The sequence below is a fragment of the Cebus imitator genome, unplaced genomic scaffold, assembly GCF_001604975.1.
Source record: "Cebus imitator isolate Cc_AM_T3 unplaced genomic scaffold, Cebus_imitator-1.0 Scaffold613, whole genome shotgun sequence".
NCBI classification, from domain to species: Eukaryota; Metazoa; Chordata; class Mammalia; order Primates; family Cebidae; genus Cebus; species Cebus imitator.
In genome coordinates, this window is record NW_016107928.1 from 825,253 (window position 1) to 830,876 (window position 5,624).

The 5,624-nt window shown below is 44.0% G+C and overlaps 2 pseudogenes; one reads left to right on the forward strand and one right to left on the reverse strand.

Annotated features, from left to right (window-relative positions):
- LOC108294966 overlaps nucleotides 1-603 on the forward strand; it is a 1,401-nt pseudogene extending 798 nt beyond the window's left edge.
- A 1,256-nt stretch (nucleotides 604-1,859) lies between these two features.
- Nucleotides 1,860-2,429, reverse strand: LOC119469261 (annotated as a pseudogene).
- Between the last annotated feature and the right edge of the window lie 3,195 nt (nucleotides 2,430-5,624).

The following is a 5,624-nucleotide window of genomic DNA, read 5'->3' on the forward strand; positions in this document are numbered from 1 at the left end:
TGTTGGCCAGGCTGGTCTCAAACTCCTGACCTCAGGTCATCTGCCCACCTCAGCCTCCCAAAGTGCTGGGATTACAGGTGTGAACCACCACACCTGGCCCTGATGGTTTTATTAATGGTAGTTTTTCCTGCTCTCTCACATGCTTTCTCTCTCCCTCCACCACGTGAAGAAGGTCCTTCCTTCCCCTTCCTCCATGATTGTAAATTTCCTGAGGCCTCCCCAGCCATGATAAACTGTGAGTCAATTAAACCTCATTCCTTTATAAATCACCCAGTCTTGGGTATTTCTTTATAGCAGTGTGAAGACAAATTAACACAATACCCATGGTTAGAGGTGTCATTTTCATCATGGCAGGTCTTGCTGCCTTGGTAGCTTTCTCCTGGTATGGCCATTCAGATTGTCACAGACTTTTACAACCCCTTGATCCCTCTGAACATTAGATATGAGTTTGTTCCTGCTATCTTTACTGGGTGGGCAGGGACTTCTCTGGCCCTCCTAGGAGGTGCACTATTCTCTTGCTCTTGTTCTGGGAGTAAAAGCAAAACTGGGTACTATGTACCCCACTCTTACTCTAAGTCCAACTCTGCCAAGGAGTACGTGTGAGCTGGGACCCCTTTGCCCCAGCCTGGCAGGATATGGGTGTATCTAGATGCCTGAAAAGACCTGGGGCAGAGCTTAGCCTGTGGGCAGGTTGCAGGGCAAAAGCCTCCTGGTCACTCCATCCCTGCACACCATGTGCTGTTCTCTGGGGGCTGGGGTGGGAGACACAAAAAGAGAGGAGAGTGCACATTTTGTATAGTAATAAAAAATAAGCTTTGGAAAGTAAAAAAATACATGTGAGCATGTAGCGATAGACCAGTGATAGCTACAATGCCTACAGTATTGATATCTGTACAGAAACATGTTTAGGGAAGCAACAGGGCATCTCACTGACCTGGGAACAACAAAATAACCAAAGGTACTCACTGAAAGTTCAGAGAGTCAAAGTGAGAACAGGAATTAAAACTGTAGGGGTAAACCTCCATGGCAATGGTCTGCAGTAAGGGCTAAGAGATCTAAAACAGTCTGGGTCATATAAGCTCTTAGAACTAACCAGCCTTTGAGGATAAAGATCCATACTGTGGGGACTTGCTGACCAATCTAAATTGAACAGGATAGTGACAATAGAGACAAAGGGAAGAACAGGACCAGAAAAAGTAGGGGAGGGTAACAGAGTCTGGAGATCTCAGAAATTAAGCCACCATATTTTTGACACTTCACAAAAACAAGAGGAAAGCTGTAGTCATAAAGTTATAAAATCCATACTTCCCCTCTAATAGTTCAGGAAAATGAAATTCACATGGAAATGAACATAATAGAAAAAAGGACAAAAACCACATGATCATCTCAATAGATACAGAAAAATACAAATTCATAATATAAATTCTCAACAAACTTAGAATAGAAGGCAACTTCTTTAACCTTCAACCTGGTAAAGAGTATCCACAAGCTGGGCGTGGTGGCTCACACCTGTAATCCCAGCACTTTGGGAGGCCAAGGCAGGTGGATCACGAGGTCATAAGTTCAAGACCAGCCTGGCCAACATGGTGAAACCCCATCTCTACTAAAAACTATAAAACTTAGCCAGGCGTGGTGGTAGGCGCCTGTAATCCCAGCTACTCAGGAGACTGAGGCAGGAAAATCACTTGAACCTGGGTGGCAGAGGTTGTAGTGAGCCAAGGTCGTGCCATTGCACTCCAGCCTGGGCAACAAGAGCAACACTCTGTCACACACACAAAAAAAAGTCCTTAAAAAAAAAAAGAGTATTCACAAAACCCCCAGTTTTGTTTTGTTATTTTACAATATGTGATTTTTTGTGTTTAGCATCTCTCTTGACTTTGTAGAGATGAACAGACAGAAGAACTAGAATTGAAGCTTGGATAACAAACTTGCGATTCCAAAATGGGCTAGAGGCAGTATATGTTAGGATCTTGGCAGCAGCCAAGATGGACTATTTTTTGACCAAGGAAGTCATTTGTAGGGACCTTAAGGTTGGGGTACAGAATGAGTTGGAGTGAGTGCCCAATGATTCATACACACCAGGCTGATAGGATGAGCAGCACTGGGGCATCTGGGTAGTGTGTCTGTATTTCTCAGGCCGATACTAGTCTCGACTTCACCCTCTGGTATTGGTGGTTGTTAAGTTTCTTGTTTTTGCCAAATACGCTTGCATTTTACTCTCTTAAGTTTTGCTCTGTGGTTCTCGAACCAGACCTGCCGTACTGTTGGATGTATGTCTGTTTTCAAGGCCATTGACAGCTAGGGTTTGGGTATGGGTTCTCATTGAAAAAGATGTTCAAATCTTCCAGTAGCTTCTCAGTGAACATGGTTCATTTCCTGTGTGAATGCATCTGATGCTTGCCTTTGGGAAGATCCTCTGAGTCTGACATCTTCTAATCCAGATGTGCTCCTATGTTCAGGTCCAGTGATAAGAAATAGCAAAGATTGAATCCAGACTTGAATAGCTTACTCCACAGCCACATCCGATTCTCAACCCCTTCCAACTCTTTCTCCCTATCTGCCTCCAATCTGATTCCTGGATCCTCCAGAAACCCCTGGATTTCTCCTAATCCTGTCCTACATCATACCTAATGGTGAGAGACTGCATGTTTTCCTCCAAGACTAGGAAGAAGGCAAAAATATCCACTCTTGCCACTTCTATTCAACATTATACTGGAGGGTCTAGTGCAATTAAGCAAAAAAATTAAAAAGCATCCAGATTGTAAAAAAGGTAAAATGGTCTTTATTTGCTAATGACATGATCATCTATGTAGAAAATCCTAAGGAATTTATATACACATACACACACAACTATTAGAACTAATAAGTTCACCAGAGTGATGGGATACTTAGTCAGTATACAAAAATCAACTGTATTACTATGTATGAGCAATGAAAATTCCAAAAGTGAAATTAAAAAATAACTCAATTTACAATTGCATTAAAAAGAATAACACACTTAAGAATAACAAAATAAGTGTAAGACATGCACACTGAAAATTTAAAAATACTGATGAGGGAAATTAAAGAAGACCTAAATATATGGAGACATCCCATGATCATGGATTGGAAAACTCAGTAATATGGCATTTCTCTCCAAATTGATTTGTAGATTAACACAATTTCTATCAAAATTCCAACAGAACTTTTTTAAGGCAATTGACAAATTGATTTCTGGGAGACAGTTCTCCATAGACATTTCATAGCTCCACACAGTCCAGGTCTTCTGAACAAAGAGCATGTTTGAATGGCAAAGGTCCTAGAAGCTAGAGATTTAGAGCTGTGTCTCCCTAGTAGACATTTGCTGATATTTCAAGATAATAAACTTAGAGGCCTTCCACTCCTCTCCCCAGTGAAGATTTGTTTACATTCAAGAGAAAAGATGAAGTCATTATCTCTTTCTTCCTAAACGGGAGGATGGGCAGGTGTGCCTGTAAACCTTATATAACATCAGAGTCTCCTAATTTGGGGAGTTTTCTCTTGTGGTGAAACCCATTGCTTACTCAGGTAAACATCTGGTTCTCATTTGTGTTGCCCTGTGGAGAACTGGGGCATGAGGAATGAGGCACTAGTAAGATGGTACTGTGGATGCTGTTTTTACCATGAATTACAAACCGTCTATCTGTCCTTGACACAGGGGTTTGATATCTTCTGTCATCACATATATGTGAAATTGTCACAAACTAACTTGTTAGTTTGCAAGTAGAGTAAAATCTCAGACCCTTAACAGTTTATGACTTCATACCTATCCTGAAATTAAATGAAATAGATCCAGTACACCCCAAACAACTTTGAAAATGAAGAACAAAGTTGGAGGACTTTTAACTCTCAACTTGAAAACTTATTTACAAAGTTCAGTTATCAGTACAGTGTGGTGCTGGCATAAAGACAGACATATAGATCAAAAGTACAGAATTGAGATTCTAGAAATAAATCTTTACATTTATGGTCAATTAACTTTTGACAAAAGTACAAGGCATTTCAATGGGGAAAGAACAGATAGTCTTTTCAACAAATAGTACTGAGAAAATTGGATATCTACATGTACACCATACTAAAAACTTAACTCAAAATGGAACAGAGACCTAAATATAAAAGGTTAAGCTATAAAACTTGTAACAGAAAACAGGAGAGAGCAATATGGCAGAAGAGGAGGTTCCCTCACTCATATCCCTCCCCCAATAAGAATTCTGCACCCATCCACAGACAAAAGTGTCTTTGTGGGATCCTTGGGATACAGGTAAGAAGTTGTGAAACCCGGTGGAGCCCAAGATCTAGGAGGGTCATTTTGAAAGTGCAGACCCACACCTAGGTGGCAGACCAGCTGACTGCTGTCCTGACTTCAGACCTGGAAATAGCCCTGTTCTTCTAAGGGTTTGGCTGCAACCCCATTTGGCCTTGAGCCTGCTACCAAAACCATGTGCCAAGGGGTCCTGGAAGAATCAGGCACACTAGTGCCTCAACAGACAGGCCTACCAACATTGGTGTAGGTAAAAAATCCAAAAGCTATCCTGTAACTCAGCCCCAGCCCCTCTCAACAGTGGTCCCAGATTGGTACTACTTGCATAAGGACCCAGAGGGAAATTTGCCCATATGTGCTACTGGGACAGCCTTGCTGGCCTCCATCCCACAGTAGATCCTGAAGGGGCCCTGTCTCAGCTACAGCCCCTCTCTGCCACAGCCCAGGAGTATTCCCACCTACGCAGAAAACTGCTGGGAGACTAGCCCGTCTGAGCCATCATGACAGGCTTGCCAGCTTCCTTCCCACAGCAGATCCTGAAGAGGCCCAGAAGCTTCACTCCAGCCCAGTCTGGGAACAAACCCAAAAGCACAGAGAACTGCTGCAAGACGTGCCTGTCTATGTCACCAGGACAGGCTTGCCAGCCTACATCCCATAGCAGACCCTCAAGAGGCCCTGTCTCAGCTTCAGTCCAGAGCTATTCCACCTGTGCAGGAAACTGCTGGGAGATACATTGGGACAGGCTTGCCAACCTCTGTCTCCTAGAAGTTCCTAAAGGAGCCCTGAATCTCAGCTCCAGCCCCTCTCAGCTGCAGTCCTGGAGCAATCCTTCCCACATAGGGAACTGTTGGTAGTCTTGCCTGATGGTGCCACCAGATTGGGCTTGCCAATATCAGTTCCACAGCAGTTTCTGAAATAGCACTGAAGCTCAGTTCCAGCCCCTCCCAGCTGTGGTCTGGGAACAGTTCTGCCCAGCTGGGATCCCGCCAGGAGATGTGCCCTTCTGAGTCCCTGGATCTTGGTTCTGGAGGGAAGCAAGTCTGGCAGTGTCCCTGAAGGCTGACTCTTTGACCTCGGTCTCATTGTGGATCTTGAAACAGCCCTATAAATAGACTCCAGCCCTTCTCAATTGCAGTGTGATAGCAGCCCTGCTCACCCAGGAGCCCACCGGGAGACACACCTACCCCTGACCCTGGAGACAGGCCTGAAGCTCTCGGTCTCAGCTGTGGACCCTGAAACAACCCTGTGTCTCTGTTCTAGCCCCTCTCAGCCATGGACCAGAGCAGTATGGTCAGCCTAGGGATCCATCCAGTGATCTAGTAGCAGTCTTCTCAGAGTCACGGAA